A 25,805-nucleotide genomic window follows, 5' to 3' on the forward strand; every position below is an offset into this window, starting at 1 on the left:
ATCCATACGCAAAGCTTTATTCATAGACATGGTCCTCCACAGGCGGGGTTGAACTCCGGCAAACCAGTATATTGAGGGCAAGACACAAGAGCAGTCCAGTGAACAGTCATAGGTCAATCAACGGCTAACATAATCCAGGGGGCGAGTTAAACAGATAGTCCAAACAGACAGTAGTCCAGACGAGGGGCGAACATAGTCTGAAACGGAAAGACAAAGGGGTTAATCTAAGACAGGTGGCAGACTGACGAGATGGGATAAGATAAACAGGCTAAGGCCTGGTTCACACGGGACGATTTTAAAATTGTCGGCCGATTTTCCAAATATGAGAGACCCCACACACAGCGATAAAAAATCACGGATCTAACAGTTTTGGTCGTTCCGTGTGTGGTGTGCAGCCACACGGCAAAATCAACACATCACACACAAACCGATTTGACTCCCGAGCATTCCCAGGTCAGACTGGAAATCTCGCAAAATCCCTCGAGATCAAACGTGACTTTAGAGTAAACAATCATGGCGGACGAAGAGGATGCAGTGGTCATAGTTTGTGCTTTGTTTTTAACGGGAAAAAACATAAGAAAAACAAGAAAAGGCGATGGTCAAAGAGGTGGAGACAACGCGAGCATGGACTATACTTGCTATATCATAATATGGAGATAAGTTGTTGTTTTCTCTCATAGAAATGTTGTTACGTACTACACAGATTAATAACCGTTGAAATAAACGTTCATATATTCGTTTGTACTCTGGTGGACTGCAGTTGTGGATGTAGTTATGCCCATCGACTTTATTTGTATTTGTTATATTATATACGCCGGCTGTTTTGATTTTGTTTCCCGGTACTATCACTGCCTCGTCACCTCGCTTTCTGATTGGCTACACCCACAGTCCACAGGCTGCGTGATTGTTTGTCCTCGGGGGACACCACAAACGAGAAGAAATCGGGCCAAATAAATCCAACATGTTGGATATCCCCGATTTGAGATCGGAGCGGTCCCGACATTCTTCCGAGCAGAGGAGAGCAGTCTTAACACACCACACACGGCAGGAATATTTGATCAGATTATTTTACGATAATCGGAGCATCCTAAAATTGTCGGAAGGGGTGAATCGGGGCTAAAATCGGTCTAATTATCCTGCCGTGTGAACCAGCCTTAAGTTACAAGACTAGACTAAACTTGGCAAAGCGCCGTAAAGTTGCTATCGCTAACACAGTGATATGTGCAAACAATACTCTGCAGTAAATGGTGGTGTGAGACTGATTTATATACTGTGTGTTATTGGTAGCAGCGTGTGAGATTGGTTTCAGGTGAGTAGTGCATTGAAGCATGGGAAGTGTAGTCCAGAGTGATGTGAGTCAATAAATGGTAAGGCGACCTCTGGTGGCAAGTAGACAGAAATTCATGGACAGGATTCATGACATTCTCATAGCTGTGATGTTCTTGGAATGACATTACTTCCAAAAAGTTATATTTTTCTGTTGCAACACTAATAGTGCTGAAATGAATTTTTATGTAATCAATAGACAAAGGCACTATAAAATAAGCAACGGTATGCAAATGCCTTATAAAGGAATAGTTTTAGCTGTAAATTAGTTCATTTTTCAACTCTGTGCTGTAGCCACATTAAACAGTTTTGAGTTTAATATCACAAAAATATTATGAGATAACTGCTTAACACCATCTTGAATGTTTCTGCATGATGTTTCAGCGGTCAGGTGGTACAAAATAGAGGTCTCAAAAATGTTTGTAATGTGTTCTACGAGGACATAAACGCTTTTTGCAAGTCAGATCCTCATATTCACGGTAATTCCTCTGTGAATGCTCCTTTGAGAAAATGGACATGCGATAGAGGTGTTTGTGGTCTTATAACAGCAGGATGGAAGAATGTGTGTGAACAGCCTTGATCCAGACAGAGCTTCGCATTGGGGAGTCCTGCAGGAGCATTTGTGGTTTCTAGAAGCAAAAAGCCAGACTCTGCCCCCACTTCTCAGAAAGGCCGCTCTCTAAACAGCCTAAGATGTTGAGCTCTCCATGATGTCCAGTGATCAATAAACCCAGCCAGAGAAAGTGAAAGCATTCCTGTCTGCCCCAGTGCCTCATCTTTAATCTGCCTTTGTGGTCTAACTGAAACAGACATGAACATGAAGTCTGTCAAGATCAAATCCATATTCCCTCGCATGAAGAAAACCTTCAGCTCTGATGTTTGTTCTCGTTTCTGCTGCTCCACATACACTAACCTCACATCCTCACCCTGTAGAAAAAGCAGTCTGTCACAGATAACACACTCCTGACACTTGTTCAGAGTTCACCAGCGCTGTACACAGGACTTGATACGATCTCATCACATCTTGTGGTGTGGCCGAACACAATGGGCCTTTCAGTCAGGAGTCCCTGAAGCGTCCTAAATGTGCCCGCGCAATACAAACAGATAAGATCTCTTCTTATTAACACATTCAATTTAGACTGCCTCAGAATGGAGAAGGGAAATACATCTATCTCAGTCAAATGGCCATTCGGTCGTGATTGCAATCGTACATCTGCAGTGTGCATGTCAAATGGCAGCTTGGATGTCCAATCTCAGATCACATTAGGTGATAAAAAGTAAACCACCTTCACAGGAGTTGTTAAAAAGGTCATTCCCTGGACCAAAAGCCTTTTCTCTTGAAGGGGGTGAATGTTGGCCATGCTGAAAAGGTCTCTATTACTGTTCTGATTTAGTTTTGTAGACTAACAGGCCAAGACCTTTGAGAAGTAAACTAAAAAAAAATCTGTTTTAAGTTGTAAATAAAACAAAGATTACTGGAGTGTTTTACAGAAAAAACAACAGCAGTAATATTGCGAAATAGTATTGCAATATAAAATAGTGATTTTCTATTTAAAGGTACTTTAACATATAATTTATTCTTGTGATGCAATGCTGAATTTTCAGCACCATTACTACAGTCTTCAGTGTCATGATCGTTCAGAAATCATTCTAATATGCTGATTTATTATCAGTGCTGAAAACAGTTGTGCTGCTTAAATCCTTCTGGAACCTGTGATATTTTTTTTTCAGAATTTTTTATTTAAAAAAAAATAAGAAAAAGAGCAACATTTATTCAAATAGAACTATTTTCTAACAATATAAGTCTTTACTATCACTTTGCATCAATTTAACACATCCTTGCTGAATAAAAATATATATATTTTTATGTATAAAAAAATGACTGACCTCAAACTTTTAAACAGTAGTGTTTGTTATAAAACATTTCTATTTTAAATAAATGCAGTTCTTTTTATGTTTTCATTCATCAAAGAATCCTGAAAACATTTATCACAAAAAATATGAAGCAGCTAAACTGTTTCCAACACTGATAATAAATCACCATATTAGAATAGTTTATATAGGGTCATCAGTTACTGAAGACTGGAGGAATAATGCTGAAATTCAGCTTTACATCACAGAAATATATTATATTTTAAAGTATATAAAAAAATAGATACCCCTTATTTTAAATTCCAACAATATTTTGCAATGTTACTGCCCCCCCCCCCTGTATTTTGGAAAAAAAAGCAGTCTTGACAGGCAGAAGAGACTTATTTTAAAAACATAAAAAATCTAACTGATCTCAAACTTTTGAATGGACGTGTACATTAAGTACAGGGTTTGAGTTTGAAAAGTTTTTAAATGTTTTTTAAAGTCTCTTATGCTCAGCAAAACTATTTATTTGATAAAAATACAGTAATAAACAGTTATATTGGGAAATATTATTACAATTTAAAATAACAATAGCAGTTAAAAACAATTTTTTAACTTTCGATAAAATTTGGATCAAATTAATGCATCTAACCGTAAAAAAAGAAGGACAAACTTTTTGAACGATAGTGTGCACAGAGTTTCTCTGACAAAAAGTAATCAGTAGCTTGTGATACTGCGAAGAGCAGATGTTCATTCATTAAGGTATGAGTCACTAGGGGGCAGTCTAAGTCTATGGATGACTGGATGTCTCCGTTTACAGGACTGAACGTGTTTGAAGTTCAGCAGAAAGCAGTACAAAGAGCTCAGGGTAAGCTGAGGAAAATGTCAAGCGTTCTCTTGAAATATATAATCATTTATAACATTATACTTGATTCAGGATTACTTTAATCACAAAAAAAAAAAAAAAAAACTCTGCCTGCTGATATTAACCACAGCATTTTAAAAACAATGAGAGAAAATAGCTGATCACAGCCATAATTACTGTTTGTGAATCAAATCACTTCTCGGAGGAGCTGGAGACAGAGGATGGAAAGAAAGCATCCAAATTAGCTCTATACTCATCCATCACGAGTGTGTGTTTGATCCCATGTGAGCCATCTGACTCCCTTCAGACCTCCGCCTAAGTTAAGGCCAGAAACTTTTGTAACAAAAGCAAAGAAAAACCGTCTGGGTGCCAGAAGAACAGAGGAGATGGTGGAGGAGAACTGTTTTGTGTTTGTTTATTTGTAAGGGACTTCCAATCCAATTAATGATTTATTCTGGCTAGCAGACAGTGGCTTAGACTGGGAGCTTTTGGAGGCCGAGCACTTCTCCCAGAGAAACTCATACGTTTTATCAGCTCTTTTCTCATCACACATCTGTTCTTTTTGTAGAGCAGATAATTTTCATGGTGAGCTCAATAATGAAGAATAGAAAAGGAAAACATTAAAGGTGCAGTCACATCTACTGCTGCTCAGCAAATTTTCACGGGTGAAATCCACACCATTAGAAGTTTTGGGTGAGAGCAGAAAAATTCCTGCAGATTTCGCAAAAGATTCAAACTGGTAAAATGGATATGCCTCTTTAACCAACAAAAAGCTGCTTGGGTTGAATGTGGCTTCTGTTCTCTGTTTTTGCCAGCCAAATTTTGCTAATGTGACACAGATACAGCAGTTAAAATCAGTCACACTAAACTTTGAGCATTTCAGACTCTGCAATGGTCTTGACACCACATTCTCAGACACATTTCTTAGAAATATAAAATCAACCCGTAACATACAATATTGATCCAAAATGGAAAAATATCAAGTTTCAAGTTTGAAACTTGAAAAACATAACATTTAACATTGCAAACCTGCATCTTTAAAGTTTTTTTTTATTTTATTTTTTTATTTATTTAGCTAAGAGGTCATGCTGTCTTCCAATGGTCATACTTCACATGATACGAATTCACAAGTCAGAGTTCACCAAACTTTAACTTTGTTAGCCAGAAAATGTCTGGCTTAAAGTCACACCAAAAGTGCTATAGTACTTGTATTCTGAACAAGATACCATACTAATAACACAATTTTTCTGTAAATGTGTCATGGTTGTACCAATGCCACTGGAAGGCAAGCCTGCAACCTTTAGCCCAAAAATGCTAATGTCTTTGGTGGTACACATGGAAGTGTAACATTGCCTGAGGTGCCTCACATGATCCAAGTGTGCTGTTATGCTTTTTCCAATGGTAAGTACTATAGACCCTCACATCTCCCAATAATAAGACAATCTCTGGTTGTAATGTCCCTAGTGGAAAATCTAGTAGCTGTATTTTGAAACATGTTAGCTGGTTGTTTTTGATTCAAGATGTTCCACCAGCTTAGACCAGTCAATCTCAAGTTCAGACTGGTAATTATCCAACCAGCTGGGATGGAAATTCTTCTATGTAACTTGTGTGAGCATGTAAATAAGATGCATGATTATGGTAATCATTAAGTATGGCATTACTGTCAAGATGAAAGCACACTGGAGTGGAAATAATGCATTTGGGGTCAGAAGCTCCTGTCAGTAAATGCGTGTTCTATTAACAGGTTTGAAATCTGGCAGAAATCCATCCCTCTTGTAATAGAGCTCATTTGAATTATTTGTATTATTTTTTTATGCTGGCAGATTAACCGGTCACATTATTTACAGTAGAGGTAACACGCCACGCTGAAAAGAAGCTCAGTGCTTCATTTCCACATGAACTGCCTGCGCTTTCCCTCAGGAGAGACTCTAGAAGCCGCTTCATTCATGTGTGTCACCGGTACGTCAGGTTTGGCCACCAGCACGCTGGACTCAGAGGAGCAGACACTGTACCTTTCAAAAGCCATCGCGAGCCTCCAGCTGCTGCCAAGTCAACCCCGCGCAGCTCCCTGTCAGTCTGCGTGAGTGACAGCCGATCCCCTGCGCGGCGCTGATTGGCAGAACCTGCGTGGCTGATGGTGATAAAACTGGCTGCTGTTCGCCTCCGTCCTTCGCGCTCTTCCGTGCTGTCACTCCGCCCGCCAAGATGACGACGCTATTGAATCCCGCCCGTTAATAACAACAATGCAATACACAGTAGGCCAACTCATCCGTATTTCCCCGTTTGATTTGTTTATTTATTCACGGACATCTTTGAAATGGCTGGGATTTTGAAAGTCCAAGGTGACATTTGAGGTGCACATTTTAATATGTCAATAACCATAACTTTGCCATGACAATCCTGAGACAGATTGGCCCTTAGAGCTTGGTGTCAGTCTTCATTACTGTCTCTGTGCTGAATTTTCTCACATGTGCTGTGTTATGTGCAGCAGATGTCTGGGCATAATTTTGGTGAAAAAAGGTGGAATGAGTTTAAATTTGTTGAAATGTGTTAGAAGTACTCACTTAACAACACCAAGATTTAAATAAGATTGGGGTCAATAAGATTATTTTTGAATAAATTAATATTTGTATTCAGCAAGGACACATTAAACCAATTAAAAGTGACAGTAAATGTTATAAAATGTTATAAAAGATCGCTATTTCAAGTAAATGGTTCTCTTTTGAACTTTCTGTTAAAGTATCCTGAACCAAATGTATCACAATATCCAGACTGTAATAATAATAATAATAACAATAATAATAATAAATCGGTAAAAAAAAATCTAACTGCGTCCACCATGAGAAGAATTGTGTGTGCGCTCATCTGAAGCGTGCAAACCAGCATCTCAGAACGATGCAAATATTGAGTTATCTTTTAAGTCTTGTGCTTGAATAGACAGACTCACACAAAAATTATGTCAAAATGTCCATCTTGGTAGGTATCCTAGCAGACAAAAAGTATTAGGTTGAGCGTACATTATCAATATACTGGATTGTGCATTCTATTAAAGTTATAGCACTTTGATTTGCAAACCGCCACCCAAATGCTCACGCAAAGAAAGAAGACATAACTTTTATTCTAACTGTTGGGACTGCTGCCATGTTGTGGAGATGGCGTGTTTTGTTGTGAAAGTGAAACTTTGTTTGGCCTTCCAAAGAGGATGATATCCGCTTCATCATGCCTAGGGCTGATCCGTGCTGGTCGCTGAGAAAATACATTAACTTCTCAATGTGCATTGCTGGATTGGATTGAGTCCAGCTTGGGGTCTTCACATGTGTCCTTCGTCGAACCCGCTGGCCGCACTGTTCTCTAACCCTCCAGCCATTTCTCACTCAAGCCCGCAGTGTGTGATGCATTTTAAGCAGGACTGTTTCCTGAACCTGCAGACTAGCCTACAATGGGTCTGTGCTCAAAGTCTGTTCTATAAAGTTGGGCAGTTCCAAATTTGCAAGGACAGTCTAGCGCTTCTGACTCACAGCCTGTAAGTATGTTTTATATTTAAAGAATTTGCCCCTGACTATTCAAATGCAAGTTTTCAGCAGTGTTGGGCTTGTTTATCACTTTCCGATCACAAATGTAGACATGGTTTTATGTTTACGCAGAAAGATATGCATGAAAACACATAGGTCAAGTAATTATAATCAGTAATTATGTCCCCACTGGATGCAACAAATGCATAATATGTAATGGGTTTTAGTGGTTTTGTCTTGTCGTGCCTGGACACACGGCATCACAGTATGGTAAGGAGCATAACATTTCCGTCACACGCTTTGAGGTATTCAGCCAATCACAACGCACTGTATAGCTGGCCAATTAGAGTACACCTCGCTTTTCAGAACAATGAGCTTTGTCAAAACTATGCGTCTTAGAAAGGCAGGGCATAGAGGAGCACCAATAATGTACATTATGTGGAAAATATGTGTTTTTTTAACCTTAGACTGAAAAGCACATTGCATTACTCCAAACACACAACATAATGTTCTTTTTAGCAACGTCATATGACGCCTTTAATGTTGATCAACAAAAGACTAGAAAATCACTCACTGCTTTATACTCACTGAATAGCTTTTGTAATTTGAATAAATATTAATATTATAGTCAATATATAGTCAAATATGTAATGTAATTTTACATTTGATTACTTTATTCAATTTCTTTACCTAAAAACTAATATTAGTTCTACCTAAAACACCCGAAAAGCACTGTTTATTTTATTGGTATCTTTGCTGTATTGTATTTATTTGTGCAGTTGCTTCTAGTTAGATTATTTATTCTTATTTTCTTGAATTTTATTTGACAAAATATATTTTTTCCCCTAAACATAGCACATACAGAACTGTACCAAAAATGTGACTAAAATACAAACTGAACCGTGAGTTTGTTAAACCATCACACCCCTAGCGCTATGGGTGTCCCCAGTTTGAATCACGCCCCCCCATCTCTCTCCCACTTCAGTTCCTGTCACCTCTTTATTATGTCCTATCATAATAAAGGCAAAAATAAATCTAAAGTAAAAAAGAATGATTTCTGAAGGATCATGTGAGACTGGAGACTGGAGTAATGATGCTGAAAATTCAGCTTTGCCATCACAGGAATGTTTTTTTTTAACTATATTAAAAATAGAAAACTATTACGCTAAACTATAATAATATTTCACAATATTACTATTTTTGCAAACATACAAGAAAACTCTTACCAATGCCATACTTGTAAATGGTAGGGTACACTGATTCACAACATGAGAAACAGCATCAGAATTCATGTCCTTCAACATCCCACAGGAAACAGACTCAGCTGTGTCTGTCTTCCTGCTCTGGCTCACTGATTCCCAGCAGGTACTACACAAAACAAAAGGAAGTCATACACCTAAAGTTTGATCACCAGAGCTCTTTTGCTCCATTAGAACACAGGCCTATCTTTAGATCAGAGAGCCTGAAGGGAGGATATACCTCCAGTACTCGTATGATGGCCGTGACTCTCAGCACCTACTGGAAGCCTACAGCTGCGTTCGAGCCACACAAACAGACAAACTTCACATGAGACAGACAGGATTTCATTCAGACTTAACTACCGTTCTGGTGCTAACAGCAGAGCAGTGGCTGTGATGACTAGAAGCTGACGTTTCTATTGTGTTAAAGATAGTTTCCCAGCATGCTGCTGCTTTGGAGACAAGCGTTCGCCATTCTTCCTTTTATATGGCTTTGGCTCGCTTGCATCCTCCTTGAGCTTATTACTAACAAATTTGTTGAGACATGATTTCTTAGGATTTTTCAATTTGCCATAAAAACAACTGAAAAGCAGCAAAGTGTTTTGGCTCCGAGCATAGGGCTCTTGCATTACACCGAACCATGATGAGCTTCCAACATATACATCCAAATCATATCCGTATGAGGGAAAACATTGAAAAGTTCTCTCAGCTCAATGTACATCTACTCACACCGTGCTTTTTCCTGGTCTACTCTTCAACTGTGACAAAGTGGTTAGATGCTTCTGTTTCCATAACAACCGTTACTGAGTGTCGATTACCTAAGACACAGAGATGAGAGGAGCTGCAGCCTTTTGCAGGGCATTTGATGTGACAATTCAACAGTTTAGAGGATGTGACACTGCATCGTGCATCTAGGTTCATCATAGTGCAACACCAACTTTCCCATAAGCTCAAACGCTGTGAATCTCTCCTGGAATTTTACAGAATCCACATTTGCAGTGCTCTTTGATGGCTCGCACTGTAATTCATCCCCCAAACATATTACTGTAATATAACTGTATGAAAGGGAGAACTTCTCGTCTTGAGACCGTCAATATGAGTTGTGGGTGATATTATGGTCTGTGTCACCTGCGGCCTGGGTTACTTATAAAAAAACTGAGACCATGCTTGGCCGCAAATGAGATTTAAGTGCACTAAAAATGAAAGAAGGCTGAGAGGAATATGACGGAGTACAATCCCTCCTGTCTGCTTGCCTTTCCTCAGGCAAGGATTAAGCGGCTTTAACAATATCCATATTCTATAATAAAGCCACCTGACTGCAGTGAGGAAGGCAGATCTCTAACCTTTTCTCTTTCTCTCTAATGTCGTTTTTCCTGAGGTGCACAGCATGAAGTCAAAAACGCTGATTAATTTTAAATTAGATAAGCCCCCCATGGACACGCTCATTGACCTGTCTCACGTGGACACACACTTTTGGTGAACTTTCTTGGCACTGATTGTGAAATGAGAAGCTGGATTTTTGCTAAGAGTAAAATGTTTTGTTGAAGACGTCATGGGGAACATTTTTATTTTAATTGAACGGGTCATACATTTTCCCAGGACACAATTCTTCATATTTCCATAGCACAGTTATATGCCTCACCTACAGAATGTGCAGGAAATTAGGAAAATAAGTTTATTTGTTTAACTGTTAGTGAGTCGATGACAAATATGAGTAATAAAGAAAAGATGAAGAAATTACTTTCCATTACAATGAAAAGTTAACATCTATCTAAAATGCATGCATATACCAAGTTCTGAGTAATTAATATTTTTAAGTATGTTTCATATGTAAAAAATTAAATAATGATATACCTTATAAAAAATTGTAAAAGAAAATTATATAATGATCTTATATTATATATGCATATATTTTCTTTACAGACTATACATATAATCATGTTTTTTTTAAACAGAGCCTTAAAATATTCTTTACAATTATAAAATTATTAATTCATAATTATCGTTTTTTACATAATTATTTGCATATCTACAGTAATTCAGTATTATCAGATTTTTTAAAGAATATAAAAAATTATTTTAACCCCCCCCCCCCCCCCCCCCCAAAAAAATAATAATAATGATATATTGTTTTTAAGAAATTAAAACATTAAAAACATGTTCTTCATGGAAGATATGTATTTAAGTCATTTTCCATCAGAATTACTTGTGTCATTGACCCTATGACCCTAAACTAGTTCAAGCATATAGGCTTTATTAAAAATATTTAAACATAATACAAAATTTTATATGCACTTTTATAAGTGTAGAAAATTACTACAGCATATTTTGTTGCTGTTGTACCCTGGTGTCACAGTGTTATGCTAAATGCAGTTGTTGGAGGAAGTATGGGAGTGGGCTTATTTTCATTGGCGGTTTCTTTGGAGCTTGACTGCAGAGTCCCAGTTGAGTGTTTTGCAGATCTGCCAGACGTGGCAAGAAGTTGAGTTTCACACATGAACACCATCCAAACAATTAGTCAAGTCCCGTGAGGTTGACATGTTTGTGCTGCATATTGCATGACAAACAGGATGTCATGTGGTCAGAACCATCTTGGGGGTGCTTGTAGTGATCAGAAAAAATGTCTTTAGGATGAATCACACATTCTTTGACAACAGTTTTATACTCCAGCGAGAAACAATTCTCTTAAATCCCTCTATGCAGTGTTAGAAAATTCAATATGATCCCAACCCGTGAGCCAAATCCCTCCTCATTTTCCGGGAGTGTGGAAGCTCCAATCCTTCCATTCACCTCTGGGGTATGTCCCTAAACTCACCCTGACCATCTGTGAGAGCATCAAACACCTTCATTAGATCCAGTCTGACCATGAGAATGGCAGACCCCCTGTGAAGGTCCTAATCTAGTGTATTATGTCCAGTCTGGCACATCCTAGTGGACACAATACACCATACAAAGGGCCGAACTGCTGCAGGCATTTTCCAGAACATCATTCCTTTGAAAAAGTATGTCCACGGGCCCGGACGATTCTCCATGGGAAACAAATTACCTCAAAATCACAAACATGTCTTCTGGCAGCACGAGTCCTGTCGAGTCAGTTGGTCAAAGACAGACACATGGAAAGGCCACAAAGCATTCTGGTGGAACTGTGCTTTTAATGTAAGGCAGGATCCTTTTTTGATCAGGCCAGCTGCAAAGAATGGCAGTTATCGGATGGTATGAAAAGGGCAGGTGCATTGGCAGGATGGGAAGGACAAGAAGGAGAGGAAAGGAGAGCAGCTGGGCCTTTCTGTCTGTCCTTATGTGTAGGGCGTGTCTTTGGGAACTGCGAACTAGGCCGCACTAAACAAAACACACATGGAAAAAGTCCCTCTGTTGGCTTCCTCAAAAGTCCTTAAAATGGGTTTTATGAAGAGGAGGTGATCCTTTATCTTTTGTTCCAGGCATCCATAGCAGCGCTTCCATGAACATGAAAATCCCTTTGAGAGAGCGCACCATGTAAGGAGTGAGGAGAAAGGGGGGCGGAGACCCTGGAAGCGACAGAGCTGAAGAACTGACATGCCGGAACGGTGAATTATTCCCGCCATCCTGACCGGCCTGAGAAAAGTCTGCTGTCTTCTCTCTCTCTGCCCTTTTATTTTCCACAGACATGTACCAGCCCTCTTTGGCTTGCAGATATAAATATTTAAAAAGCAACTGCACTGTCTCATCAATCTACGAGTCAGATGCCATTACGGCGGGCAAGATGCAGATTTGTGTCCACTAATGGATACCTAAACAGGCATGGCGCTTCAGGGTCTCATTCTCTGCTTTCCACGCATACGATGACACATTTGCGTTTTGTGTGTGCTCAGACGTGCACACTGGGGGAACATAAAGACAGTCTGCCCTCAAATTAAGACCTGTAGCTCCATTGCTGTTAATCCTCACTCCCCCTCCGTGGCATACGGTGCCAGTGTGCTGCGTAGACCTTAATAAATGCGCCAACGGTGAGCCGCAGTGAAATGTAGAGCTCATAAGAAACCAAAGAGGCTAATAAGTCAGACGCCATGTGGATTTAGTGTACAGCACACAGCGCGATGGGATAGAGCAGCCACATATTAGAAATGCCAAAGAAATTGTTCAAATCCATCAGAGGAAGCGTGAGGAAGTCTGTGAGAATGGTGGAAGAAACAATAAATTGGGAATGAGAATCCTAATTTTACTTGAAGTAATAAAAGTTAAATATCGCATACCTATATGCACATATAGAAAGTCATTTTGTTCCCAGTCTAAATTTAAAGTGTAGTCATGCAGATTGATATCAGATCACTGAATTATGATGATATGGATGACATTTGCTGTGAATGAGGTGGCTGTTAATAGTATTATAGAGAGAGTGAAAGAATGAATCTTGAGGACAGTAGCAGCCCTCACACGACTTGAAGATCAATGAGAAGGTTTGTGGTTTGTGGCTGCTGCGTTTGGCAGAAAGGATGAAGGGAACAAATCTGTATGTTCACATTGAGTCTCATGACACAGGACTGATAGGACAACTAGAATTACATGCTCCCAAAGTCACAAGACTACCTACAGGCACCAATGCTATCAATAGAGGAGTTGTACATTGTATTCATCCCTTTTATAACCACTATAGTCATGATCATATCACCATTATTTTTTCAGCATCTGTCATCTTTACCGTCATCCTCATCATTACAATCACCATCATCATAATTTCCATCACCTTCCATATAATATCACTATCATTACCAGAATCATCATCAATATTGTCATTATTACCATAACCCTCATCAGTATCGTCTCACCATCATCGTCATCATTATTTTCATCACTATTTTCATCTTCATTACATCACCATCACAGCTACCACCATAATCAACATCACCTATGTATTATTGTCATATCGCTATCATCAGATTGTCATAATGGCTGAGAAACAACTATTTGAGTATTTGGAATCTGCGGGTACATAAAATGCTCATCGCATGCAAGGTCAAAAAATGCTTTTGTTTTCTCAAAATACGCATTTACTTTCACCTCATTTTCCAGCAATGCTCAAACAATTCATTTGAAGCAGTTCAAAGATTCAGTCTCTCTAAAACCATCCTTTCGCTGATTGGTCAGATGGACTAGTCTGTTGTGATTGGTCTACCGCGTACAGTGCGTTGAAAATGATATACCTGTTCCAAATGTTCATTAGCATCATCATCTTCATCATTACCTCATCAGCAGCACTGTCAACATTACCATCATCCTCATAATTACTGTACCAGCATTATTGTATTCATCTCAGCACCATCAGCATCATATTTGTTATCTATACTGTCATCATTACCTTAAACATTTGTCTCAGCATCATACCTATCATTGTCACATAATCACCATCACTATCATCATTATGATCTTCAACAGCATCATCTCTACCAGCAAAGCAGTTAGAACAGTTAAATGTTAATGCATATATTCTGTATCTCATGCAATCTTGGTTTTGGTCAGACAGAGCGCAGCCTCACCGCCCTCATCTGTCAATCAATTCTAGCTGGATTAAGGATGTTCGGAAGAAGGTGAGAGAACACTTTATCGTTCATATCCAGCTGTTAGCCCATCCTTTCATCCTCTGATGTTATTTTCATGTCTACGTGTGTGGGAGTGGCAGAGAGTGTTAGTTCTTAAGACCTGTCTACCTGCAAAGCCACATTTCCACCTGCAACAAATCCTCACTGGGATGATATTGCACTAAAATCTCCATACTTTGCTTGATATATTTCACATAATAAAAAGACCTGAATGACATTCTGACTCAAAATGTTGGTTATGGTGCAAAGAGGACCACCGAAGGAAAAATCAATTGAAAAGGATGTATTTTTTAACAGGGGCACATTCCACATTCCCAGACATGCCTTGTGCTGCAGAATGTGAATGAGATTTCGCATGGGCATCATCTGGTCAACAGGGAGGACACTGCATTGATTTTATTTGTTATTTTTAGGTGGTAAAACAATTCTGTTTTTCTTTCATTTTCCCCACCTATTGTCAAAGATGTTCCTCTGACCTCCAGCAGAAATCTCAGAGGGGGTCGTTGCCGGCGGCAGCAGGCAGACCTAAAATCACAATTAGATTTTGCTTCTTTCTAATCCAGCATTTTCGGGGTTCTCACTCCGCAGCCAGTGTGCTAATAAGAAAATGATTTGGATTATGTTTACTGTGGTTAAAATCCTCTTAAATCTGACCTCTCAGATCTAAGATGGCAGGGGACTAAGAGCACTATGAATAATTTTGAACATTTTCCTTAAAGGTACAGCACATGGGGGAGTTCACTTGAACTGCTCCTGTTCTTTAATACCCAATGCACTAAAGGAATTATACAAATGTAATGATAATGCCACAAACACACCCAAACAACACTATTTGCATAGTGCAGTTCATATTTTTGCAGACCGATAAGAGTGAAGGTGAATATATATCTGAGTATAATGCTTTTCTCCATTATCTGATGAACGAACACTGCCTTGATATCAATCTTAAATACAATTCTGTCCATTACCTGCTTTCTGCGTCACATTCAACCCCACGGAGTGTTAAATGGAGTGCCTACAACTGGGACAAAAGAGATGCACGAACACAATCATGCACAGCTTGCATGCATACTGTTATCATATCAATACAGTTTTCTATTCATTTAATTGAACTGATTTAGAGTATCCTGCTCTGGGCCCACAGCGGGAGAATGTGCAAGCTCTGACTGTATAGACGTTCACTGAGGTGCCACAGTTTATTAGATGTGTTGTCATTATTGTTGAGACAGTTTAATGGAACCACCTGTGGGTAGCCCTGACTCATCTCAGTGGAGAGCTAACAAGCTACTATTAGCCATTAGCTATTCTTCTAATGCTATATTGTCCCCATATTGTCCAGATCAGACCCAGTCCTTTATACTAACAGGCATAGTGGATATTTGGACAATTGCTATTAATATATATATATATATATATATATATATATATATATATATATATATATATATATATATATATATATATATATATATATATATATATATATATAAAGAAACATTTGTCTACATTTATGGCTTTTAATACAAAAGTCTTCTTTACTTTTTACTTCTATACTTTTCCCCCACCATGATTAAATTAATTCTAAATTGTAAAACAAATGCTAATACTCATAATTTAATCTAATGGAGCCGGGCAGACTGATTATAATCACTATGTTTTTTTCTCATTGTGGATCATTTAATTGTTTATTATATTTTCTTCTTCTGTAATTATTTGCAAAAACATGATTTATCAATTTACTTATTGATTAAATGTTGTAACAGAGACTGACCTCTGCCTGGTGGTGACGATTTGCTGTTTGACAGCTGCTGCAGTTTTAATCTCGTTACTCATAATGACCAGCCAGATTGTGTGCTATGATCCTCTTGTCTGACTGTCTGGGTCAACAGAGTGGTTTGATTTAGAAGATAAAATCCATTTCTATGGTCTGTCTGTCACTGTTGCCAGGCAGGATGGAGCCGTTCTGAAGTTACTCATGCATGTGAGACTTGAGTCTTTACAGTCTAAAGGCCGTAAGTTACCTCACATGCTTGGTCGGGATCAAACATCAAAAGCAGATTTTATCACTGTGGAGCCAACTGAAGGCTTTTGAGGAGAATGAAGTCATCTGATAGATACAGTGTGCCCTCTCACCTACATAAACCATAACTGATGCATTTTTCTGTATTATATCTCAAGGATTATGACTAGCCCTCTGATCAACAGATAGAGACTAGTAACTCTTTGTTATACGGTGTTCATAAACAAATCGGAAGAAAATGTGAGTGGTGGTTGTCCATGCAAAACATGCTGCCTTGAGTTTTCTTAGTGCACTGCTATGCAGTTTTAGGGTTGTTCTGGAAGGTTGCTTCAGTGAAAAGTGACATGATCCCAATGATTTTCAAAAGTGAATGGCAAATCAATTAAAGGAGTGATTTTGCTATTTTATATCATATGTCTGTACAGACAGATAGATGGATGGATATAACAAAACATATAGATGGATATAATACAATGACATGTGGAAAAGAAGAGTTTAATTCATACATTGATAGTTTTTTGTTGACTACCTGATGCAGTTCACACTGAAACAATTTCCCCCTGCTCTGCACATTATGTATGCATCTCTTATCACTTTAGACGTTTATTCTATTCAACCGTAAGGATGGATATTCTGCCATGATTCCAGTTCCAAGTGAGCATATTGTTTAATTTAAAGGTCATTAAAGTGCATGAGATGTGAATTTAAATCGTAGGCCTATATATTTACAGAAGTTTACACTGCCCCCTAAATGTGCATCAGTTAGAACAGGGATCCTCAAATCTGGACCAGGAGATCCACTTTACTACAGAGTTTGGCTCTAAAACTAAACACAGCTGAACATGCGAATCAGCGAATCATTCCCACTGCACGATTTTAGCAATACTATCCACCTTTTTCGAATGGATTTGAATTTTCGGATATGAACAGCTAAAAATAGCTTGATGTGGATGAGACCCATATAATGTACAAATGGCCATGCCCAGTGTGTGACATGGATCTAATAAACTTGGCTACAACATGTGTGTAGCTTGTATGATGATGACACCTATTGATTCGTCTGCTAAGATATGTGTTACTATAAAAGAATAAAACATCATCAGCATGCGCTACAATAGTAAATCAAAAGCACGATAAATCATACTTTAGCAGAAAATGCGAAAATGCGAAAATGGCAGAAGAGGAGAGCTTGAGATAGCAGTTTTATGTTTTAGCGCCATGTCACATTGATGTCATTTGACTTTTTTTTTTGTTTGTTCGTAAACATGGATAGTACCAGAAAACACACTGTGTTATGATCACGCTGTATTGAGGCTATCTTTGGTCGCAAGACCGTGACAACAGCCATCTTTGAACCTTCACTGCATGACACAGGACCACCGATTAGGAGCCACCATCAAAGAAATCGCCTTGATTGTTTCACGATGCCAATCTTGGACTGGAATTGGGAATCGCTGGTATAATCTGAATGAATACTGCTGGCAGTATGAGCAAGTTTAAGGTGTATATTGATAGATCGCTCATCCTTTACTATAAAGGCTATGGGATTTTTCATCCATTTACCTATAAACCATGTTAAAACCACAAGTCTGATCACTAAGAAAAGTAATAGCACCTCTCTCCTCTACAGCTTTAGTTTATTATCCCTTCATGTAACTACACCAATACGTTTCTTCATTGATGACCATTCAAAAGTAGCTCAACATTCTCAGAAAATATATTTTTTTAAGAAAAAATAAAATAAAATAAATGGCAATAAATACATTTGAAATAGATCAAAGCCAAAAACAAAGTAGCTCTAGCATGTTAGTTTTTATTGAATGAATCACATGGCCTTACAGTTCATGGTCAAAAAACATTGATGATGAAGCAAAATTTGCTGCACCCATGTTAATAATTCCGATTTTGCATGTGCTAGCCAAGTGACTGCCATTGAGATGAATAACGGAGAGCAAATCAGTCGGCAATGGTCTGTTACCAGCGAGACATAAGCTAGAAACCCTAGCAACCATGTATCAGTCCTACTGCGTCAGGAAACGTTGAACGACATCTCAGAAGTCCAGCATGACCAAGAACTTCACATTTCCACATGTTCATACTGTAGTACTTCTTTAATGGAAAACCACATCTGTGTGCAATGTGTACAGTAAATCACCTGCCTCACTATCGGAGCCACTGAAGATGGCTTTCACAGACTGTTTGCTGGCATCTGCTTTTACCTTATGAATGCCCTGGAGTTTAATTATCATTGGAGCCACCTGGATCTCTCTACGGAGTCAACATCTGAAACAAAAACAAATTCAGGTAGAAAACAACCTGTTACTGCCTGCTGCTTTATCACGGTGGAAAACATAAGAGAAGGAGGGAAGGAGGGTGATCGAGATGCACATCTGCTGGAGTTTAATAATACCTTCGTTTTACAGGTCTGTTTCATCAAACATACACAGCTATTCTGTTCTGTAACACACATGCACACACTTCTTCCTCCTACACAGCATGTAAATGAATGGTTACGATAACAGCAGGTCTGTATAGGTGATGTCTGTGTGTCAATGGGGTCAGAGCAGGAAGGGAGAACATCACTGTGTGTGTTCATCCCGAGGCTGTGTGTACTGTCAGCATACACTCTTAAAAACAACACAGAGGAAATTAATGGAGGAGGAAATGAATTATGTCTCGAAACAATTGGGCAGACTTTATAGCCAGGTTACCAGGGGCCGAGTGAGTCTATTCATCCCAGTGAAGGGAAAAAAAACTCTAACACACACACACAAACGTATAGACTGACAGTTAGTTTAATAACAGGAGAGGAGAAATGAGATGGTTCATAGCCTGTAGTTAAGAAGCTGTGGCCATTTTTTATGTCACACTGATCGCTTTCTTTCTCTCACTTTCTGACATTGCACAAATTGGATAGGCATCATAACACGTGTTTGAAAACACCTTTCCCTGTCTGTCTCTCCTGTTGCTGATAAGTGTTTGGTGTGTGAATTCACCTGTGGTAAGGCAAAGACGGAATCAACAGAAAAGTACACTTGTTGAGTGCAAGATGTATCAAATTTAACTGTGTAGGTAATGAAACCCCTGGAGAATATGCAGTGGCCACAAAAAGTGTTTGAACATCATGTACATCTGAGTGGATTTTTTTTGTTTTTTTCAGAAGTAACTTAGTTCAATCATTTTTGACTTGACGGAGGCAGATCTACATGTGAGAAAGGGGTGGAGTTTAAGCAGACTAAATGTTTGTTGAAGTTGATGAACTGCACACTGCAATATACTGCATGTGCCACCAAAAAGAAGTTTCACTGGACGACTGAAATAAATTTTAATGAAAAAAAATTGAAACATATGCATGGTTACAATCAGATCATTAAGACGCAATTAGAAGATAGATATAGGGTTAAGTTCCATTTCATGCCAACTTAACCTAATAATCTTAAATTATATTTATTAATTAATTATGTTTATATTATCACGTTCCGTATGTGTTTTCCCTTGACCTAGTTTTCCTGTGTTACCCTGATTATGTCATTCTTTTTACCTGTGTCTGATTAATTAGCTCTTTGGTCTCTGTTTATTTAAGCCCTGTATTCTCCTGCGTTCATTTGTCCTGTATTGTCTTGAATTGATGTGTTTGTGGTTGTTCGTTCTCCTGTCCATTGAATTAAAGTTGGAATTAAAGACTGTTTATTGAATTACTCCTGTGTCGTGTGCTTCTATACAGCCAAACTACATTACATATATATGTTATAACATCAATTACATATGTTTAATACAGTATTTTAAACATTTACTAAATGTCATTTAATATTTACAGCTATAGGTTTAACATTTACTGTTTATACATCTCATTTTACTTGAATAGTAGGTAAAAACATGCTATCAACTATATATAAAGCACATTTTCACCAATATTCAATATTTTTTCAATATTAAAAAACAATTTGTTTTAGAAAATAGTGGCTTTATAAAGGCTATTTATTTAATTTGGGAAACAACACATTGTATTTAGAATATGCCCCCTAATAATTTTCTCACACACCATATAAATGAACCTTTTTAAATTAAATTATATAACTTCCATTATATTTTAGAAAGGTGGTCCCTTTTTGAATAATTAATAATAATAAATAATACCTTAATTATTATTATAACTTTGCTTTTGTTTTCTACAACCACCCAAAAAAATAATGCAAGCAAACAAACAAAAATATAATTTTGATTGTAGCATAAATATCCAAATAGTTTTTGGAGGGTCTCTGCATGCGATGCACTGTAAATGCATGGCGGTAAACATTATCACAGGTTCACGAGTTAGTGTTTATGGCACATACTTCTGTCTGTACATGTCTGTGTGGGCCGTAGCTAGAGCAGCTGGGGCCGTCAGTAATTCCTGTTCCTGAGGGGGTTGTTATTCTGCAGTTTATAGGACCATGCAGTGCTCCATTCCCCGGCTGAGACACTATCACAGAGACAGAGGCAGAGATGGAAGGACGGGGGAACCAAACCACAGAGCTCATATGCCATTCCAGTGCAATCACACACACAGCGTCTTTACTTTGCCTTCTGGAACTCATGCAACACACCACCTGCACACACACACACATTCACACAGGCTAAACGAAGGGTTTCAATAGGCTGTGATTGATAAAACATGTCTCGCAGTGCTTACTCACTGAAAGAACCTGAGAAAGAAGGTAATGATACCCCTCAATACCCACTGGAACTGGCTAAGCCGCCCTCTGGGTAATGCTAATGTTTTCCTCTTGTGTTCCCATGGCCTTGCTCAAGCAGTGGAATTTTAAAAATAAGCCCATTAAAAGGTGGGGAAAGTACTGGGTGAGGGACGAGTTTGTGTGTGTACGTGTACTATGAGGGACAATAAGTAGGTATCCAAACTCTGCTGAACATAAACACACACAGCCCAAAAACTGACATTTTGTAAAAAGCCTTTTAAAATCCTGTGAACAGCACTGAAAAGAGATGTGTGTCATCAGCTGAACTCAAGGACTGAGGACACAGTACAGGACAACAACAACAGAGATAAAAATATTCATATGCAATGTAGATTTCGATTCAAATGTATGCACGTTATGGTGACGTTTTGTACAGATTGTTTAAACAAAGCAGTTGAATGAATGATTCAGAGATTTGTTCATTAACTTTAGTTCCTGAATGAATCAGTGTTGTTGAAGGAATCAGCTGAATGATGATTGACTCAAAGAGGAAAGCTGTTTGTCGCCACGTAATGGTGTATCATCATGTAAAGTAATGAGTAAAATACTGACAGGTCTAACAAATACAGACAAGAGGACCTTCTTGAGGTAGAAACTGAAAATGATTCATACATTTTTTTTCATTGTTAAGGATTCAATTAATTAAGTATCATGTCTCATTTTAATAATTAAAAACATGACTGTGAACTGCATTTTTGTTGTTTTACTGAACACTCAATATTTCTGTCAATATTTCAGTGATCATTTCTTTTGCTCCACTTTTTTTTAATTTCGCGAACTGTTTGCTGTGAATGATTCACTCATTTGAGTTGATTCTATTCAGTGAACTGGCATCATCTAGTTAGAAAAATGGTCTAAGTCGGTTTACGATCCAGCCTGAAAAATTGAACAGTCTGTTCAGGCATGTACAAAATCATTAGCGAAACAACTAAGTGCGCAAAAACTATTTACCTGCTATAATCCATTAAAAACTATCCTGAAATGCATGCCAGTGATGAAGAAGATTTTAGTAAGACAACTAAAAAGACTCAGGTAAAGGCATTTTCCATACAAAATTCGACAAATGGCACCAAGTGCAAGAAAAGCCACTTTATTCACATGCATCAAAATTTAGGTCTCAAAGAGATTTAGGATCATTTTAAACCTTATAGTTATAGACCTGTGACAACTTAACACAGTCTTCCCTGATGAAAAAAATAAACAAAATAAATAAATATATAAAAAAAATGAAATGAAAAAAAAATAACATCTGAAAAACTAGTTTTCAATAAGGCCCTCTTATAGACTTCCATTGTTACTCTTCCAACTAAAAAAAATGCAAAATTTATCTCTCGCTTGGTTACAATACTGTACACTTCACTCAAAACACACTGCCTTCCTTGCTTTAGAGGATTTTTTTTTCTCTCTGTGTGTCAAATGATAATTTCTGCGTTGTTTCTGTTTAGGAAATATCTGGCAATCTCTCTTTGCAGAGTCAAATATCTGTCTCCTTCCTTCCAGCCATTCTGGGCTCACTCTGCTTTATTCTTTTCTTCCTCCTCTGGAAAAAAAAAAATGCCTACCCAGACATTGATGTCCAATCCAACTATCTCAAGGTAATGCTAACAAAATAAAACATCAAATTATTGAAGCTGCAATTACAAAACTGATCTAGCAGCCCGTTCCTCCGTCTTTCACTGTCTCTTATTCACACACTCACATATTTACACTCTCACAAACTTTATCATTTTCTCCCAGTGAGACGTGAATTTGATTATCTTCTGTATAGATAATAAGCACCAAAGATGATTTATAATGTCATTATCAATGAAGGCATTTTTACTGCATCAATATAATCATATTTCATAAAGTCCATTCCCCCACGACAACCGAACGTCCAACTTTCACCAACAATAGGCTATAAAACGATCAAAACATCCCGAATAATTATTTTCAAAACAATCACTGTGCGGAAAGCGAGAGAGAAAGCCTTTTTACAGGAAGGTAATTTGATTTTGCTGGAGGCAGATGAGTCAGAGGCTTTCGCAGCGCAGCAGGAGAATGACTGACTGCGAGCAGCCTGCAAAAGACATCTCTAATTTTCTGACAGTCATATGACTGGCCGTTTTTAACCTGCATTCCCCCCCTCCCACATCCCCCCATTTGCATACAGGGGAATAATAACCCAGAGATGTGAGGCTACAGAAACAATATGACGGCTGGTGCTGATTTCACCTTGGCTATGAAATATAATTGCTGCATGAAGGGAAACGTGAGACGTACGAAGTCCCGTCTGATCTCAGCAGCAGTTTGCATGCTGCTGCCAAATACCTCAACGGCGGCAGACAGCGCATCGAGACGAGGCTAACACCAGCTTTCATCAACCCAAACATGCCACTTATGGTGTTTAAATAACCTTAATGGAAAATAGCACAGGTCCTTCTCCACACGCCCATTTGAAGTGGGCGGTTGGTGGGCACTTGGTATTGACAATCTCCCTAAAAGGGGATGGGGTTGCTGTAGCTTAAAAAAAAAAGACAGGTTGTTACTTCATTTTGTTCAACATGATGGTAAATCTGTTGTTAGGTAGATATTTACAAGAGCTGAAGCTAAACAGTTCTTCTGGGTAGACCAGTAACAGCTGCTCTAAGGCGGTGATAAACAAGCACATGCTCTCAAAATGAACTCAAAGACACCCTGCCTCAAGAAGGTCCTGGAACTTTCTGGTCCTGGAACATGATTAAATAGAAGATCTGAAGGCAGGTGTGGAATCTCTCCACAGAAATATTATACAGAGGTCTTTGCCATCACATATTTCAATCCAAATAAATTCAGTGTGGAGAAAGACAATGAGAGTCAGACTTATCTCCTTTTCAAGCCACAAAAATGCAGTATATTAAATTAGACTTGAAGATAAAAAAATGTTTTGGGAGGGGGGTGACTGTGTTGTGTGTCACATTCAGGCTCAAAACTGCTGTTCTGAAGAATTGTTTTCTCTAATTCTAATTCTCTCTATTCTTTGTTCACTAAACGTCCACTAAACAGCATTAGGTTGCTTCTTTAGAAAGAAGTGCTCCAGTACTTCCTTACTGGAATGGAGCAAACCGTTGAAACAACCAATGTTAATTAGATTTAGATGTCGGTGTAGTTAAACAAAATGAGTTTATGATGCATACAGAAATAATGTACATTCAGCCGTCAGTATCACAAAATAAACCCCAACACAAAAATATGGCTTGTGTTAATGACGGGTTGACTGCTCACAAGTATTTTACAAATCATGTCACTTACCAAATAAATTCAAAATTGGCATTGGATATTGATTTGATTCTTAAAAGTTATGTGAAACGAAAGAGACCATGAAGTAATATGAGACATGACAATTATGCAGTTTTGCGGATGGGAGTCTGTACCTCATCATTTTCACATACACACATGCACAGAGCATGTCCCCTTTGCAGGTCTCTCGTCACTTGCGGCTCGGGCCATCTCCTGCCATCTGCCACTGGGAGGATGTTTGAATCTGATTCAAACGCTCCTGACAGCTCTCTACACATCTCCGGTCTGCCTGTAGTAAAACATTTATTCCCATCAGCAGCTTCCGTGCATCAAACTCATGAGAGCTCTGGAACATTGGCAAGAAAACAATCCAATGATTGTACCTATTATGAAAAATAAACAGCTTTTATGAGAGCAAAAATGTTTACTTAAGTCTTGTTGAGAGTATATTGATCTCTAACATTACATGCAATCTAAAGGCCAGGAGCAAGACATTAAAGAGCCAGTAAGATGAAAATTCTAAGCTTCCTATCACTGTTTATAAGTCCTGTACATTAGGTTTAAATCCATCCAAGGTTAAAAAAAACATTGTCATTTTGTCAAAATATCATTTTAAAATTACCTAAATTCTCAGAGATCCCCAAACGGTTCGCGCGAAGCTGTTCAAAAGATTCAGTTTCCTTAAACCCCACCTTTCGGTAGCATACTGTGTTCTGATTGGTCAACTGACATAGTCAGGTTTGATTGGTTGTTCCGCACACACCTCCACGGTAAACTATGCGTTAGCATCTTTTTGGGGTGAATTATGTCTTATTCCTCTCATCGCGAAACAAACAGTAAAATAAAAAGCGTTTTCTTCTGTGTGGGTTTATTCAAACCGTGCGCTTCAGTTTGAATCTGAATAGCGCGTTCAGCGCGGGGGCGTGGCCACATTAGAAGGGAGAAGTGAAAAACGGACATAGCGTTGTTTTCATATGGATTACTTTATCATAGAAAATCTGATTTCGGCAGCACTTGTTTAGTTTTAAAGTAGACATGTCAAGCTTTCTATAGATATCTCTCTGTGATTCGGAGATGCTCGTTGTTCTAAATAAAGTTGGTAATGAACCCTCTTTTATGGACAAACGCTTTGAAAATCCCGCTGTACTCACCGAGATTAGAAAAGCAGTCATCAGTGAAATGTTGTGAACACAACAAAAGGGATTTGTTGTACTGCTCTGGTATTGTGGTAAAAATGAATTTTAGCCATTGGTTCTTCTGATCTTCATTCTTTGGCAGTGAAAATAAAACAAACTTGCCTTTACAATTAAAAACACACTGTCTCCTCGACATGATGCTATCACACCAACCAGAGCGTCTGTGTGTCTGTGTGTGTGGAGCAGGTCAGAGTTCCGTTTCTCCCAAGACGGTAGGCGGAGAT

The 25,805-nt window shown here is 38.4% G+C and overlaps 1 long non-coding RNA gene across 1 annotated transcript; it reads right to left on the reverse strand.

Annotated features, from left to right (window-relative positions):
• Positions 1-25,585, reverse strand: LOC113108873 (uncharacterized). Its single transcript, XR_003292819.1, has 3 exons — positions 25,537-25,585; positions 24,520-24,674; positions 1-197 (listed from the first exon to the last, which is right to left on the reverse strand). It is a non-coding gene; the product is annotated as an uncharacterized LOC113108873 (long non-coding RNA).
• Between the last annotated feature and the right edge of the window lie 220 nt (positions 25,586-25,805).

Source organism: Carassius auratus, chromosome 9, assembly GCF_003368295.1.
Source record: "Carassius auratus strain Wakin chromosome 9, ASM336829v1, whole genome shotgun sequence".
Lineage (NCBI taxonomy): Eukaryota > Metazoa > Chordata > Actinopteri > Cypriniformes > Cyprinidae > Carassius > Carassius auratus.